We start from the raw sequence: 18,094 nt of genomic DNA, 5'->3' as shown, positions 1-18,094 counted from the left end.
AGGTTGACTTTGACCAGGACGTTGACTTTGACCAGAGTTGACTTGGTTGACCTTTGAAGGTCAGTTAGACTAAGTGTTATGTTGATATTGGTAGCTCGGGGAGCTAGCGGAGCAGCAGTTCGGAGTCAGTGGTCAGGTAGCGGTCAAAGGGGTTAACAGCAGCAGTTCAGCAATATCAGGTGAGTTTCCCTTTGTATGAATGGGTCTACGGCCACAATGCCGGCCCATGTAGTTATGAGTAGAAGACCCGGGGGTTAGCCCTAGGCACAGTATGCTAGTATGATTTTTGGACGAGGTCCAATGACAGAGGGCGGGTGCCCAAGGAGCGGTTTATGTGATAGTCTATACTTGTTGTCTGTGTGATACTTGTATGTGCCTGGTAGGGAGGTGAGAGAGGGGCGAGGCCCAAGTTAGGAAAGGAGTGAGGGTGGGCTGGGCCCGAACCTCACTATCAGCAGGAGTATGGACGAGGTTCCATGACTCATCAGTAGCAGAACTCGGGCGGGGCCCAGAGATAGGCGAGGCCTTAGAGCAAGAGTTGTTAGTATATGTTTAGTTTATGTAATGTTATGTGATATGTTTATGTGCTATTATATGTTAGAGGGCGAGGCCCTGTGACAGGCGAGGCCTAAGTGAAACAGATATGTATCCGAGCGAGGCTCGAAGCCAGGCGGGGCCTGGAGCGGCGGGGCCGTTGTAGCGGGCGAGGCCCGAAGTAGGGGGGCGAGGCCCCGGATAGCGGGCGTGGCCCAGTATGTGCAGTATGTGGTTTTGCATGGTATGTGGTAAGGTGGGGAACTCACTAAGCTTCGTGCTTACGGTTTTCAGTTTTGTTTTCAGGTACTTCCGGTAGCGGAGGGAGGAGCTCGGGGTGATCGCATGGCACACACCATAGATTAGTCAACCTGGGAATGTTTACTCTGATAATAAACATGTGTTTTGAAAACCTATACTCAGATTATGTTTTGGAATGATGTCTTTGGTTAAAGTAATGTTTTATTAAAAAGAAATTTTTGGTCTTAAATTTTGGGATGTTACAAGTTGGTATCAGAGCCTTGGTTTGAGGGATTCGGGCATACTCTCGGGTGTGCCTGAACTCAAACTGAGGGGTCGGATAAAAAGTTTTCAAAAGTGAAAGGACAGTTTTGTAAAAAGAATTTTGAGAACGAAAAACAGTTTTAGAAAAACAAAAAGAATTCCAAAGAAAAGAACTTTGAAAAGAGAAAAGAGGTGTGGTGCATGCAATCAACCGAGCTCAAGTAAGTACCCCAAAATACCCATACAAGTTTATGTTATGATTATCAGTTGATAGAACAGCATGCTAGAATAGGACTAAGGATCTAGGAATGATGCCTTATGTGCCTGTTATTTGTGCTTTTGAGTTGCATGATAGTGCTGATTAGACAGTAGTAGGATAGCCTGTTTAGGTTATGCCTGAGTTTATGAGTTTGTGTTGCATGCTAGTTCAGATTCTTGCTATGTGGATATGATTGTTGAGTATGTTGTGGTTAGATTTTCCCCTTGTCCGAATGCTGCTTGCTTTGTGCATTATGGGATTTTAAGTGATGGGAGTTAGCCATTAGGTGGATACGTCACGTCACATGTGATCAGGGTTGAATAATCTCAGAGTGCTGGATTTGGCCCTATTGCGCAGCTCTCGTTTGAGTCCAACCGTTGTAGGGACGAGTCTTTCACTTGAAGGATTATCTGAGCCTCGTCACATGTGATGGTATTCAGGTGATGTCTAATTGGCATCACAAGGAGACCTTCAGCAGCTGAGGACTGGTTTGAGTTGAGATAGAGGTTTCCCTAGGGTAAACCTAGGATGAGATAGAGTTGGGAGCAGTATGAGTGGTTAAGGGACCTGGTGGAGTCAAAGCAATTCCTGAGGAAAGTACGGATAGATGTGGAAGGTAGTATGGGCCCGTACTACTGAAAGCAGAGGATCCGTACTCGATTCAGGAAGGGCAGAGGCAAGACCGGGAACCTGGTAGAGCATGTTTGATCTTGTATCAATGATGGGTATTCTGATTATGGTTGTGGTATATTTTCAGCATGGTGACATTGCGAGAGAGACCAGCGGGCGGATCAGGCGCCGGAGAGGGATCAGCCTCGGGTTCAGGGACCGAGCAGCTCGAGGAGCGGATGAGGGAGTTGATATCAGCTGAGGTTACGCGCAGTATTCTAGCTCAGACTCCTGTGATCTTTGGCACGGTCAAGGAGGGCATACTGGAGATCTTGGAGGAGAGGCTGGGAGCCTTCCGTACTGAGATGATGGCATTGATGGGGGCGCGTACCTTGACATTTCGAGAGTTCAGAGCCTGCGGGGCACCAGACTATCATGGGGCTAGGGACCCCATTGCTAGCAGCAGATGGTTGGCTGATGTTGCCAACGCTTTTCGTACAAGCAAGTGTCCCGAGGGGGACAAGGTTAGACTCGCCTCCTGTCTTCTGAAGGACAGAGCGAGGGATTGGTGGGAGGAGATTGGTCATGCTTTGGGGGATGATGCCGCGTTGGACGCGATGACTTGGAGTGATTTCTCGGCCAGGTTCAGGGCGGAGTTTTCGCCGATTATTGAGGTGCAGCAGCTGGCACGAGAGTTTCAGGATTTGACGCAGACTACTGAAACTGTGGCGGAGATCACCGCCAAGTTCAGGGAGAGGGCTCTTCTTGTACCGCAGTATGTAGCGGATGAGGAGATGAAGAAGGCTCGGTACCATGAGATGTTGAGGGACGACATCAGGGAGTTCGTGAGTAGGTCCAGCTGTAAGACGCTGGAAGATATGATTTCTCGGGCTAGGGAAAGGGAAATTGATTTGGAGCAGATCCGGAAGAGGAAGCCGGATGAGGTTCAGGTATCAGCGGGTTCGGGCAAAAGGCCCAAGGGATCGGATTCGAGATCGAGGGATCATCAGGACCGCAGTCGGTGCGGAAAGTGTGGCAGGGTGCACGGGGGCGTGTGCAGGAGCGGTAGCGGTGGTGATTCTGGCTGCTTCAAGTGCGGTCGAACTGGTCATTTTAGCAGGGATTGTACTGTTACCGCCGCGCAGGGATCAGACATGATATGTTTTCATTGCAACCAGCGGGGCCACAAGAAGGCCCAGTGCCCCAGTTTGTCTTCAGCAGGACGGGTGATGGCACCCGCCCCTGCAACCTTGAGGATCGCAGATGGCCGTCAGGGCCGGGTAGAGGCACCTGCAGCAGGGAGCAGGGCTTTTCAGATGACGACCTTGGAGGCGCGAGCATCGCCGGACGTTGCAGGTATGCAATTTCCATTCTCAGTTCTCTTATTTTGTGCATGATTTCATTGTTATGGTTCTGCATCATTATCGGTATGAGTGTTTTATTTTGATTGGTTGATTGTGATCGAGTTATATGCCATTTGCATACCTTGGATATTTGTATGGGAGTTAGGGGGGAATGTGCTCTATTGAAGAAGGTTTCGAAGGATGCAGTAACTGTAGCATGCTTAGGAGGGATTTGGTTCGTTTCGTTAGTTCGGAGTGGTGCAGTGATTGTGATGGATTGGCTAAAGCCCTAGCTATGGCGGGCTTGGGTTCCTCAGTGGATGGGTTATGGAATGGTAGCAAGGATCGGGATTTCTTTGAGTGATGAGCAGCAAGGGATAAGCAGGATCGAAGTGGGGGAGAATCCTCCGGGTGTGCCCGGAGAAGAGCACGCAGACCCAGAACGAGTACGTGACCTCCGAGAGGGAAGAGAAGTAGTTCAACGTTTGATGGATTGAGGATTCCAGGGTTGGGGGTTTGAGAAACTCCATATCAGCTAGCGCGTGGGATGGTAGGGTTGGTTATGATTGAGAATTCAGATTGTGGATCGCCTGAAGGACTCGCGGGAGTCGGAATAAGGATCTTGAGAAGTCGATGGCACGTGGGTGCCTTCGTATTAGCAGTCAGTGGTAGGGATGTAAGACTACGGGTAAGCCGTAGCATTCCTTAGTAGTTTCGTTAGCAGGAGTCGGGGCGAGGCCCTTATCTCCTAGTGATCAGGTAGGGATCAGGAATGGGTAGTGGACGAGAGTAGTAGGGAGTTGCCTGTATAGCTCTAGAGAGGTGAGACCTTGGGAGAGGCCGCTCCAGGATATAGTTGGGTGAGACCCGTGGGCGAGGCCCGTATGAGATTAGCGGTGCAGGTGAGACCTGGGAGCAGGGTTGCTCAGTAGTATGGTTGGGTGAGACCCGAGGGCGAGGCCCGTGAGTTTAGCAGCGCAGGTGGGACCTGGTCGGGACCTTAGTGTCAAGTTAGGGGATCGGGGATCCCGAGTTTGTAGTGCCTGGATGGCAGGATTGATTGAGCAGTTATAGATGGTCGAGGTTTCCTCGGTAGTCGCTGAGAACGACCAGGGATGGTGTTGGGTTTAGCTACCGGTGGGAGCCGGTAATCCAGTCATTGATAGGTTGGTAGGGACCAGGGCGGTCCCGGTTTATCAGGAAGTCAGTCGGGGAATAATTGAATTGCCAGTCGGTGGCAGTGTGAGTATGCAGCGTATGGTGGACTTCAGTTAGTTGAGTCGAGGGGTGCTCGACACCAAGTGTTGGCAGGAAGGAGTGTCAGTGAGTGCTGACGGTGGTGACCCGTTCTGGGAATAGCAGGGAGGTGATGGAGTTAGTGAAGGATAGGACCTTCACAGTGTCAAAGGAAAAGTCAGTTATGAGGCTTTGCCTTGGGAATGCAAGGGATTTGCGCAAGGAAAGAAGTGGAGAACCTCTGCGGGTTCAGTGCAGTATTCGGTGGAAGACCAGCGCAGGTTAGCGGCTGGTGTTGGGTTTAGGAGGCAGATCGCAGGCGGTGGGCCACGGTAAACTTCGAGGACGAAGTTTAGTTTAAGTGGGGGAGAGTTGTAACACCCAAGATTTTGAAAGCCAAGAAAGTAAAGGAAACCCTAAATTTAAGAGGGACTCGACGAGTCAAAGGAAGGACTCGGCGAGTCGGAGCGGGATCCGGGTCGATAAGAAAGTGACCAACTCGACGAGTCGGCCAAGTGGACTCGGCGAGTCTGGTCTGTGCGAGGAAAACCCTAAATCCGGGGCTTGGAGCCTATTTAAGCATCTTAATCTTCTTCCTAGGGCTCCTTTACAGCCTCTTGCACCCAGAACGCCGCACCTTAAGCCCCCATTGTGTTCATTCAAGCTTTTAGCCATTTTTGAGTGGGTTTAAGGAAGAAGAAGGAGTGGGAATCCTTGAAGCATCAGGGAGTGGCTTTGGATCTGAAGTTTGGGAAGCATTTCAGAGCATTAGAAGGTATCAATTCGTTTATCTCCTCCAGATTTTCCCTTGGTTATGAGTTTTGGGGCTTTTAAGCCATGTTTAAGACCAATCTTGAGCTTGAGGTCCAGATCTGAGGTTGCTACCTCAGATCCATGTTTATTTTGGTTTGTAATCCCAGAAAGTATCAGCCATTGGGTGGAAATTGGAGTCTCTTGGTCCTAAACCCTAGCTATGGGTGTATTTTGCCTAGATCTCACTCTCTACACGTAAAGTTTGCAACTTTACGTGGGAAATAGGCTTGGGGAGGGTAGATCTATAGTTTGGAGCTCATGCATGACTCGGAAGTCCTTTGCATGTAAGTGGATCTAAGTGGACTCGACGAGTCCTTCGAGTGCACTCGGCGAGTAGCTTGAAGATGAGGAGGAACTCGACGAGTGGGATGAACAGCTCGTCGAGTCGGATGAAGATGGGCATGAACTCGGCGAGTTGGATGAACAACTCGTCGAGTTGGATGAAGTTTGTCGTGTGCTCGGCGAGTCTGTTCTTAGACTCGGCGAGTCAGGTCGCGTGGTCCCAAACCCTTCGAGTTAAGTCTCGAGTCAGCGAGTCGAGCCAGGACTCAGTAAGTCGGACAGGACAGGAATCGGGAATCAGTAGACTCGGCGAGTCAGGGGCTGACTCGGCGAGTAGAGTCGCGAGTGGAAGGACTCTGGAATTATGAACTCGACGAGTCAGTAGGGTGACTCGACGAGTAGGGTTGACCTGGAAGGTTGACTTTGACCAGGACGTTGACTTTGACCAGAGTTGACTTGGTTGACCTTTGAAGGTCAGTTAGACTAAGTGTTATGTTGATATTGGTAGCTCGGGGAGCTAGCGGAGCAGCAGTTCGGAGTCAGTGGTCAGGTAGCGGTTAAAGGGGTTAACAGCAGCAGTTCAGCAATATCAGGTGAGTTTCCCTTTGTATGAATGGGTCTACGGCCACAATGCCGGCCCATGTAGTTATGAGTAGAAGACCCGGGGGTTAGCCCTAGGCACAGTATGCTAGTATGATTTTTGGACGAGGTCCAATGACAGAGGGCGGGTGCCCAAGGAGCGGTTTATGTGATAGTCTATACTTGTTGTCTGTGTGATACTTGTATGTGCCTGGTAGGGAGGTGAGAGAGGGGCGAGGCCCAAGTTAGGAAAGGAGTGAGGGTGGGCTGGGCCCGAACCTCACTATCAGCAGGAGTATGGACGAGGTTCCATGACTCATCAGTAGCAGAACTCGGGCGGGGCCCAGAGATAGGCGAGGCCTTAGAGCAAGAGTTGTTAGTATATGTTTAGTTTATGTAATGTTATGTGATATGTTTATGTGCTATTATATGTTAGAGGGCGAGGCCCTGTGACAGGCGAGGCCTAAGTGAAACAGATCTGTATCCGAGCGAGGCTCGAAGCCAGGCGGGGCCTGGAGCGGCGGGGCCGTTGTAGCGGGCGAGGCCCGAAGTAGGGGGGCGAGGCCCCGGATAGCGGGCGTGGCCCAGTATGTGCAGTATGTGGTTTTGCATGGTATGTGGTAAGGTGGGGAACTCACTAAGCTTCGTGCTTACGGTTTTCAGTTTTGTTTTCAGGTACTTCCGGTAGCGGAGGGAGGAGCTCGGGGTGATCGCATGGCACACACCATAGATTAGTCAACCTGGGAATGTTTACTCTGATAATAAACATGTGTTTTGAAAACCTATACTCAGATTATGTTTTGGAATGATGTCTTTGGTTAAAGTAATGTTTTATTAAAAAGAAATTTTTGGTCTTAAATTTTGGGATGTTACAGATGTATTGGGAGACATACCTAAGAAGATGGGAGATCCTGAACGCCTCACTCTTCCATGTGAGTTTGGGAACAATACGAAAGTCTATGCTTTAGATGATTCTGGGGCTAGCATAAATTTGATGCCTTATTCGTTTTATCAGAAATTGAATATTCAAAAGTTAAAAGCTACCAAGATGACTATTCACATGGCGAACCGTTCGGTGACACAACCCAGGGGCATTGTGGAAGATATTCTAGTGAAAATTGGGAAATTTGTTTTTCTAATAGATTTTGTAGTGTTGGATATGAAAGAAGATCCCAATGTTCCAATTATCCTTGGTCGTCTGTTACTTAACACCGTTGGAGCTCTTGTTGATATACGCGAATCCAAGCTCACCTTGAGAGTTGGAGATGAAAAGGAAAATTTTGGGATAGAAGATGGTTTCCAAGGGAGCGATGTTCAAGAAGAGGTTTTCAACATTGATGAAGAGAATGAACTTGATGAATTAGAGAAGCTAATGGAAGAAGAAATCAAAATGATTCAAAAAGTTAAAAGAACAAAACCAAGAGCACCCGTTCCGTTTTTAGTTGAAGTCATTGCCTACACGAGTCCAACTTCTTGGGTGAGCAAGGATGATGATGAGATGACAAGTGATGAAGAGGAGGTTACTTCAAAAGTAAAAAGTCCAGTGGTGAAAAAAGAGAAGGATGCTATGGAGTGTAAGGAAGAGACTAAAGGGACCAAACGCAAGCTCAATGGAGACAAATTCAAGGCTAAAAAGGAGAATTCTAAAAAGGAGTATATTCGTCGAGTGCAAGCTTACAAGAGGCGTTTCAAGGAACAAAAGATCCAAGTGGTGGACTCTTCAGACGATTCAACGTAGGATGCACGGAGTCCAGCTCAAGACTCCTAAAAAAAGCACTTCTCGGGAAGCAACCCGAGTTTGGTTTGCGTTTTCTTTCTTTTTCTTTTTAGTTTTCGCAGTTTTAGTTTTAGAAACATCGATCATATCATCCAACTCACTTTATTTACAATTAAAATTAAGTGGTAACAACTTAAGTGTGGGGTTCCTAAATTAAGTGGTAAATAAAAAGAATGATTAATTAGCCTTTTACTTTTTAATCAGACATAACTCACGAGGTGAGTGCGAAGAAATTCATCTCGTGAGTCCATAATGCATACGGGGAGGGGCATTTTGGCCCGATAATTCTATTAGCCCATTATTGATAAAGAAGATGGCCGACCACGTTAGTCCACAAAAACTCACGAGGTGAGTCCTAATAAACTCACAATGTGAGTTTTGAAAAACACGGGACCACAGCTTAAACAATTCAAAATCCTTTGACCAAACCACTTTCCTACCCCACGAAGTGAAGACGGTCCCCTGGTCCCCCCCCCCCAGTCCGATTTTGGCCTTAATCAAACACAATCTACTTGTGTGCTTACGTAATCTCTCATTTAAGGTAAACATCTTGCATTTCTTTTGGTTGATTTTCACGAGTTTGTTGATTTAGGGGCTAGGGTTTTTCATACGTGTTAATGTCAAAATTTAGCACAAGTTGTGTTATTCATCCATCAATTGTTACTTGATTGTGATTAAAAATGGTTTATGAGTAAACCCTAACAACAAAATTAAGTCCTGACTTCTGATTTTTGAGACCATTTCTCGCTATGAATAGCGAACTCACGAGGTGAGTTCGGAGCATCACCAAAAACTGTTTTGAGAATTAACTAATATATGGGATATTTGGTTTTGTTTTTGTTGCTTATTTATTTTTGCAGAAAAATGGCACCTAGACGTGAGGCTAGTGACATCCAAGGCGGGATTGCTAATTTGCACCCGTTTTACGTATTCCCGACAAATATATCTAGGGACATGCTCGCCCGATACAACACTAGATTGGGATGGTTACACAACAGGGATTTTGCTATTGCCCAACAGTTAATTGGCAAAGGCTTCGGGAGGTTGGAGTCGTTGAAAGACTAAACCCGTTTCTTACCAAAACTTTTATGGGAAACGGGTATTCATTTACATGCAAGGGATGGAGTAACTTGTTCGCCAACCAGGAAAGGGTTTACTAGGAATTGTGTGTTGAATTCTTTTCTACTATGGTGTTCCATGAAAATGTGCAAGACCCTAACTACTCACAAGCATTGGTCTTTCGTTTGGGTGGGGAATATAGAGAGTGCAGTTTGATAGAATTCTCATGGAGGATGAGTTTATACGAGGCCCACGAGACCGTGACCCCCGAGTTTTCTATGTTCTTAAGGGAGGCTACTGGTACTTATTCCGAGGGAATGACGAGATATGAGTTTTGGAGCAATATCGCTTTTGGTGTTTTCAACTCCGTTGTGTCACTAGAAAGCAGCATCAAATCACCCATTCACCATTTGCTGCACAGGCTGATCACATTCTCCATCCACCATAAAAAATTTGGAGATAAGGTCACCAAGATTAATTTATTTTTCTTGTGGTCTATTTTACAACCGGGGTTTTGTTGCAATCTTCCCTACTTTTTAGCTCGTTACTTGGCAGAATATGCAGTAAGTTCCCGACCCGGGAGCCCAATCTGTGGTGGCCACTTTGTTACCCGCTTAGCCAAGTCTTATGGCGTGCTCGTCCCCGCGGTTACACAGACACTTACGTGTAAACAAGGGAATGAATTTTCTATGGGATGTCTTGAGACCATGCGAGTTGTGGTTAATTATGGGATACCACACAGCGATAGCGAGGGTGAGGACCAACCGACCGAAGAGCCCGAACAACAACCGAGGCCTCGAAGAAGGAATGTGAGAACCCGAGGGGAGATGGGACGATCCCAAACATATGAGGGTGGAATACCCATCGACCCGTTCCAAAGTCGGGTGGGTTCTTACTTGGATAATTTACGCGGTGGGATGACTTATAACACCCAAATGATTGAAGCCATGTTCTCTCATATGAATGTGATGAGAACACCCACCGTGCTGCCTCATTGCCCTTATATTCCTACGTGGGAAGAGTTATGGATGCCAAGAGGAGAAGGAGCCGGGACTAGCGGAGCGAACGGGGATGATGAGGATGATTGATCGTTTATTTTAGTTTTATTTTGGTTATTTTAGTGTTGTTTGGTTTGGTTTTATTTTGTTTTTTTTATTTGTTTGGATTGTAAGACTATAAGATATTATGTTACTTTTCTCTTCTTTGGTTGATATTCAGATTTGTTAGGAATCGCGCGAAGGAGATGTCTAGATATGAGTGTGTACATGTTTAACCGCGAGTGTTTAAAGTCAAGAGTTGAGACCTACAATTTAAAATGAGTGTGGGGTGAGTCAAGTGAGAAGAAAGTTAGAGAGAAGAGTCCAAAATAATAGGGTTAGAAGAGTCTTAATCCATTAAGACATGGGGTTGAATATAAGAATTGGAAGAAATATATTTCTGGGGTTCCAGTTTTCACGTCATGACTCTTTTGATATTCACCTCGTGAGTCAGTATATGATGACTTCTCAGAAACCGCTTCACACCAAATTCACCTCGTGAAGTTTAATAAGCTCACGGCGTGAATTTATATTGTTCACAAAAAGAAGTATTATTGTTCCATCTTCATTATGTGGTTCACCACCATTCTTTTTGGGGATATTATGAAGATAATTATGGCTCTTTTTCTTTACCATGCAATGTGGCGTATGCTTTCCCACATTGTTCTGTCCATTTTGAAAATCTTCTGCACCACATTTGTTGAAGATTGAAGACTCGATTCCATATTTTGTCGTACATTACTTATCTCACGTGTTCAAGATCCAAGTTTCTATTTCTCAAAGTCTGTATGCACATTCTATCCGCACTTTTGGAGATGCTCGTGCCACTATCCCATGGGAGTTTGTTCCTTTTTCTCCCTTCTCTTAATTTTTATATTATTTTAAGCATACAATGAGGGCATTGTATGAAATAAGTGTGGGGTAGGGGTAGGAAAAAAATAAATTGCTAGATTATTTGGTAAATTTTGAAAATTTTAATAGTTAAATCTAACAATAATAATTTGAACTGTAGTTGCTAGTGTTATATGGGATGATCTGATAAGAGCTCAAATGTTTAGTTGAGCCAATACACGTTATAGTCTTAACCAATAAAGATTGAAGTTAAGCGCCTCTGCTTAAGCATGTAGGTTTTTGAGTGAAAAAAAAGTGAGTTATACATGTAAATAGAGAGAGAGAGAGAGAGAGAGAGAGAAATTACAGAAAAAATTCTTGAAGAATTTTTGAGCTATCAAAGTATGAAGATCAAAGATCAAAGTTCTAAGGAATCAAAATTTGAAGATGCCAAAAATCATGAAAGAAGTGAATTCAATGAAGTTAAAGGTTAAACAGCAAAAAAAAAGAAGAATTCAAGAGCTCCAAGTTGTGGTATCTTCTTAAAAAGTTGTAATTCTCTAGTTTATGTACGCTTGGGTAGCTTTACAAAAATATCTTGAGGTTAGAAAGCTTTCTAAGGATGGATTCGGAGGGTTGCATAAAATGAGCATTGTTCGAAAGAAGTGAGTATTTGTTTATGAAGACTGTGAGTATTTAAAGTATGGGGGGTCATTTAGAAAAAAATTTAGACACAAATGCATGCTAGCTTTGAGGTCTTGGCATAATGGCTGAGCTGGAATTGGATTGTTCTGTGTAATGCTAGTGATGAAAGTTTGAGTTTAAATAAGTAGATTTGCTTGAGGGCAAGCAAAGCACAAGTGTGGGGTATTTTGATATTGTCATATTTATACATATTTTTAGGCAATATTTAAGTACATATATATATATATATATATATATATATATATATATATATATATTGGTCATTTGCATAGAATAATGGTACTTATAAGGTTAAATTATATTTTGCAGCCAAAAAGAATACATTTTGAAGAAAAGGGACTAAAAGCATGAAAGAATGGAACTTTGGGGGTTGAAGGCTTGAAAGACAAGAAAATTAGAAAAAGGTGCATTCATGAGGTGAAAATGATAAGATTCACGAGGTAAGTATGGCTTTTGGAAGATAAACATCGCGGATCAGGAATCCGTGTTGCATACGGATACTTACGGATTCACGAGGTGAACTTTGAATATTCACGAGGTGAATCAGGGAAAAATTCAATAGTATATATATATCCTTGATCCCTAAGACTTTAAGGAGGTTGGCTGGCTTAGAAGGGTTCCTGGAGACGAAATTCAGAGGAAAAGAAGATCTGGAAGTTGGTTTTAATACCAAGGAAGAAGAAGTTCATAATTTAGTTTAAAAGATTGGTACACTTAAACATGTCTTTGATTATAGTTTTTGTTTATTTAGCTGTTAGTATGTCCAGCTAAATCTAGCTGCTTCTGTTAGCTAGATGAAGCTGGAACTCATGGTTTTAATGCATTAGATTTAACTTTACTTGTTGGTGATATGCTTGTGTTGATTGATTTTACCTAGCATGCTTTAGTTAATGATTTGATTGCTTTAAATTATTGTTTTGTGTAGTTAGTGAACACAAATATGCATAAATCTGAATACCTAATAACATAGTGAGCACTAGTTTATTAGAGCTAAGATCAAACCAATCTTATATAAGTAATTGAATCATTGAATTAAGTTGTGTTAGAGAACTCATATTATGACTGTAATTGTGTTTTGATTAATCAATCTTTCATGGCTCCAATCTTATTTAATAACTGATTATGTGTTAACTATTGTGTGACCATACATAGATTTACATGAATTGATTAATAATTAGTAGATTTAGAACTAAATTGCTAATATTTCTTTTATTGGTAACCAACAGTAATAGTCCTAACTAATGTATAACCATTGAGCGAAAGCGAATTCGAACTAACAGAAGTGTTTTGTTTATTGATTAAGTTTTTGTTAAAGAATTAAGTTCATCTAAACTTGCAAAAATAGATAAAAACCCTTTAGCTTGTTAATAATTAGATTAAATTAGTGGTAAATAGATTAATTATAACATCGTTCCCTGTGATCAACACCCGACTTACCTAAGCTATACTGTAATCTGACTAGGTACACTACCTACAAGTGCATAGTTAATCTAAGTTTGTTAGGTTATAAATATAAAAATTAGTGGGTACTTCCGTGCACATCAGAGTCACAAGACTTAGGGATGATGCTTATTGGGGGATCGCAGTCTGAGTTGAGCAATCGACCAGTATATGAGACGTCACCTTCTGTGACTAGAGTTGCACTGTCCCCGTTTCTGGGAGAAGCGAAGGAGATAACGAGTTTCCGGTTTCAGAGTTTGGAGGTAAACCCTGTGGGGTAGCATAGGGTTGCAACCTTTTCGCCAGAGTATTTAGGTATTATGTTTGTTGCGAGGTATTTTCATACCATGAGAGAGTCATTAGTAGGACTAATATGGAAGAGAACAAGGAGGTGCCTTATTGAGGGAGGCATGCTTTTAGCAGCAGTTCCAGGTGATCAAGAGAAGTATATCGGAGCGGTGGCCCTCGTTGTCTACGTTGTGTATCGATTGTGAGAATGAGGTATTTTGCTTTTATGATGATTCCCGCGGTGGGAGGCTGGTCGAGGAATCAGTGATGAGGTGCGTGATAGTGTATTATTTTGAGATTGAGAGTCAGATCTATTCAAGACAGTTGGGGTATCTGGCGGTGTGTCGGTTTGAGGCTTTAAGATAACTAGATTCGGTCACGTTAGGAATATTCTGAGATTTTTGTCTGAGTTGTGGGATATTCGGAGTTGGTTGGTTTCCATTGGGAAGATCATTGAGTGATTACGTGGTACGTTCCAAGAGTCAAGTGTGATGTACCTGGTAAAACAATTTGGAGTAGATTGTTGGTATGCCAATTGGTGATGGTTCGAACCAGAGTGGGGGGGGGGGGAACTGGGTATTTTATTGGGAGGACCAACGATTCGTTCAAGTGAGGGTAGAGCATGGTTTTGAAAATCAGATCGGACCGGCCGATTCAACCGGTTTAACCGGGAACCGGTGCGGATACCGGTTTTTTAAGGCCAAAAAACCGCCCTGTAATCGAACCGGAAAACCCAGCGGTTCAATCAAAACCGGACCAGAACCGGTCGGTCTGGTCTAATCGGACAAAAAACTGGCTTATTGAATGAACCGATTAAAAATTTTAAACTGCAAGAGGTGCCCATGCTTTAATGCGTGAGACGCACGTTTGCATTGACTAACTCTTGAGGTGCCTTGTCCTTTTATAGAACTCTCAAACCCTCCCATTTTGTTTTTTTGGCGATGTGGGATGAAATCATAAAGAGTCGCTATTAAATTTGCATACTCCTCTTCCAACATTCAATACTAACTAATATTTGTATTATTTTTTTTTTCACTTTTTTGGTTACCTTTATAATAAAATTTTAGTCGCTATTGAATTTGCATACTCCTCTTCCAACATTCAATACTATCTGATATTTGTATTATTATTATTATTATTATTATTATTATTATTATTATTATTATTATTATTATTATTATTTTTGTACTTTTTTGGTTACCTTTATAATAAAATTTTAAGAGTAGATATAAATTAGTAGAGATAAGATATTGTTATTTCATTTTAATATATATATATATATATATATATATATATATATATATATATATATATCCGGTTTATCCGGTTTTTTAGGCCGGGCGAACCAGTAAGATGGCCGGTTCGATGTCCGGTCCGGTTTTCAAAACATTGGGGTAGAGAACTAGTTATGGAGATTTGTGGTGCGAACACATGAGACATAGGTTATGGGTGGATGAGGCGAGGTGCAAGGCGGGATGATGTATAAGTATGTGCTTAAGAAAGGATGAGTGAATCCACGAAAGGTGGCCGTTGGTCAGAGAATTTGTTGGGGCTAGGGAATTTTTTGGGTTTGCAAATGTTGAGTTCGAGGTGGCTGGGTCATTGAGTTCAGGGTGTAATAACTGAGATTTGTGGGTATAGGTATAGATTGCGATCTATACTCCAAAAGGGGCAGCAATTGGTTTGTCAACCAATTTTAGAGTCGGTGTGAGTAGTTTCCTATGGGTGGTGATCAGTAGAGGATGGAGCTTCGGATTTTCGTCAACGTGTATTCAGTCATTGACGATTCCTCCGTATTTCCATTTGGGAGATGGGAGTATTTCAAGGTTTCAAGTTGTGTAAGTGGAAGATCAGTGGTTGAGGCAAGACGGCGTGAGATGTTGTGATAGTGTACCGAGGTACCCCGAGTATGATGTCCTAATTTTTGGTCATGTTGAGAATCGAGTGTGAGATGGCGAGTGGAGTACCGAGAGATTTTGTTCCAGTGGGAACCCATCAGTTAAGTGTCGCTAGAGTGGGACTGTCTAAGGGTGGATCTGTGTTGAGAAAAGTGCCTTGCCTTCGAGAATTTACATCATGGAGTGATGGTGCATAAGCTGGGTGGGTGTAAGCACCTATCTAGGTTGAGTTGCGGAGCATGAGTTGGTGAAATCAGTGTAGTGATGTCTTGATGATGAGATTATGAGGTGATAAGAGAGCAAGTGTATCCGGGTGGGAGTAATCTCTTGGGATTATCAGAAGAAACCATGGAGTGAGCCCATGGTGAGTCAGTGAACGTGAGAGTGTTGTAAGACTACAGGGAGCCGTAGCATTCATGAGTCAATGGGAAAGGGTATCATGGTACTATGGGGAGCCGTAGTATTTTTTAGTCATCGAGAGGGTGTCATGATACTGCGAGGAGCCGTAGTAATCCCTAGTCAGCGAGAGAGTGTCGTGATACTGCGGGGAGCCGTAGTATTCACTGGTTAGCAGGAGAGTGTTGGGATACCGTGGGGAGCCATAGTACTCACTGGTTAGTGAGGGGGTGTCGTAAGCCTACAGGGGGAACCGTAGCACTCAGTAGTCGATAAGATTGAATAATGTTCTGCGGGAAGCTGTAGTATTCACTAGTCAAAGTATGACACAAATGAGTTCTTAGGCTTGGGTAGCCTTACCACTCGAGTCTTCTAGAACCTGGTTGTCGGCCCAGGGGTGAGACTGGGGTCTCCATGTCAGACAAGGATTGTTGTATCCTGGATTGAGGAAGGATTATCGTAATCGAAAGGAATTGGAGAGATGGTGTGTGCATAAATTTGTGAATCATGGGTACGGGTTGAGTATCAAATTGGAAATGAGTGGTTCCAATTATGCTGTGAAATCATACTCTCAAGTTAAATTTGGGACAATTCATGTATTGAGTAGGCGAGATGAGGTTCCAGATTCACAAATGGGTTCCATTTTGAGGGGTATTGTGTGTCATCTGATGTCTTAGACCTGAGTGGGTCAGTTCGTCTATATGGGAAGGAACGCGAGACGTATGGAACTAAGGAGTAGTAGATGACAGAGGTCGAGGGTGAGATGATTTCAGTTGGGGTTGTAGTATTCTCTTGGGATAAAGCAAACTTCATGACTTGTGTGTCACATTGGGCCGAGATAGTTAGTGTAAGAAGGAAGTCCGTTAGACATTTTGGGGTATGCAACGGGTAACCTTTGGAGGTTCAACTGCTGGGTCGAGAGTCGACCTGGTGCTTAGTGTTGGAAGGGATATTTGAGATGGGAGCTGGGGCTTATGATTGTTAGATGTCAGAGGATACTTCTGAACAAGCATGATCATTTTCACGTGTTTGAGGACAAGGTGTTGAGAGTTCATTGTTCAGATGGGTTTTGATTGCAATACAGTGGATGGGTCCCTGGTGTGATGTGACCCTTTCGTTCCTTGGAGTATGATCTGGATCATTTAGTTTGTCTGGTATGAGTGATTGCTAGCCAATTTTTGGGCATTGACTTGTTTATATTAGACACAACAAGAGAATCAGAGGGGCCGTAAGTTATTGGGGTCTGTTATTCGAGGGCCAAATAACATGGTGATATCTTGAGAAGGAGGTCTGGCAGTGTGACATGCCACTAGAGTCTCCAGGTTCTGGGGAGTCAGACCGGGTATCGTAGTGACAGAGGGGTTTGTCCTTTTCCGAGTTTGGGAGTTCCTATTTGGATTCAGGTGTCCATGGAGGAAGATAGTTGTGTGGTATGAGATCCTTTCGGTGGGGCTTTTCGGGTTATTGGGTTCGATCTATGTGTTGTTGAGGAGAGATTTCGAGGGAGAAATCTAATTCAAGTGAGGGAGAATTATAACATCTGGACTTCCAGGTATATTATTGTGTGTTTAATTTTTGAGATTTATTGAGTGACTCGATGAGTTGTGAGTCCAACTCGTCAAGTAGAGTCGAGTTGACTGCGTGAGATTAATGAATGGACTCGACGATTCAGAGAGCCGACTTACCGAGTTGATGTTGTGTTGTGAAACCCTAATTTCCCGGGGTTGGGGCCTATATAAGGGAACTTATGCCCCCATTTCTGCCTCACCAATTGCCTAAACTTCCTATGTAAAACCCTAAACGTGTGTAGTAAGCTAAGAGAGTCTTAGAAGCTAAACTTGGAGTAAGCTAGTGCATCTTTTGATGAGAATAAGAGATTATCCAACAAGGAAGCAAGAGAATCGGTTGGATCTAGAGTATCTTTATGCTAGGGCTTTAGTGGGAGGTAAAAGCTTGCACATTTCTCATTTATTTAGATCTCATTATATCGGAAGATTAGGTTTTCTTCCACCTTTTGTTGGGACTTCGAGCATATAGAGTTATCATGGGGTTTAAACCTCATATATGGACCTTGTGAGGTCCCTAGAGTCCAAAGGTTCCAACTTTATTCATCCACATGAGGGTTATTGTGCTTAACACCTTGTGAGAGCATGTTTTGGTATATTGGAGCAAAAACTACCATACATGAACGTAAAGAGCGAAGCTTTACGTGACAACTGAGTCTTGAGATGCTAAATCTAGTGTTTGGAGTGGTAGATCTGCTTTGAATCATCTGAAAAAGGAATGATTTTGAATGGACTCGCCGAGTCGATGAGCCGACTCGATGATTCGGTGAGAGTTTGTCCCAATAAGCTTGATCATGCGATAATTCGACGAGTTGGGGGTCAACTCAATGAGCTGAGTTAGACCTTCACGAGACTTCTGATGAAAACAAGTGGACTCAACGAGTCACATGGGTGCACTCGGCGAGTCGGGCCAAACATGGGTTGTTGACTCGAGTTTGA

Source organism: Lactuca sativa, chromosome 2 (genome assembly GCF_002870075.4).
Source record: "Lactuca sativa cultivar Salinas chromosome 2, Lsat_Salinas_v11, whole genome shotgun sequence".
NCBI lineage: Eukaryota > Viridiplantae > Streptophyta > Magnoliopsida > Asterales > Asteraceae > Lactuca > Lactuca sativa.
Note: the sequence above shows the minus strand (reverse complement) of the source record.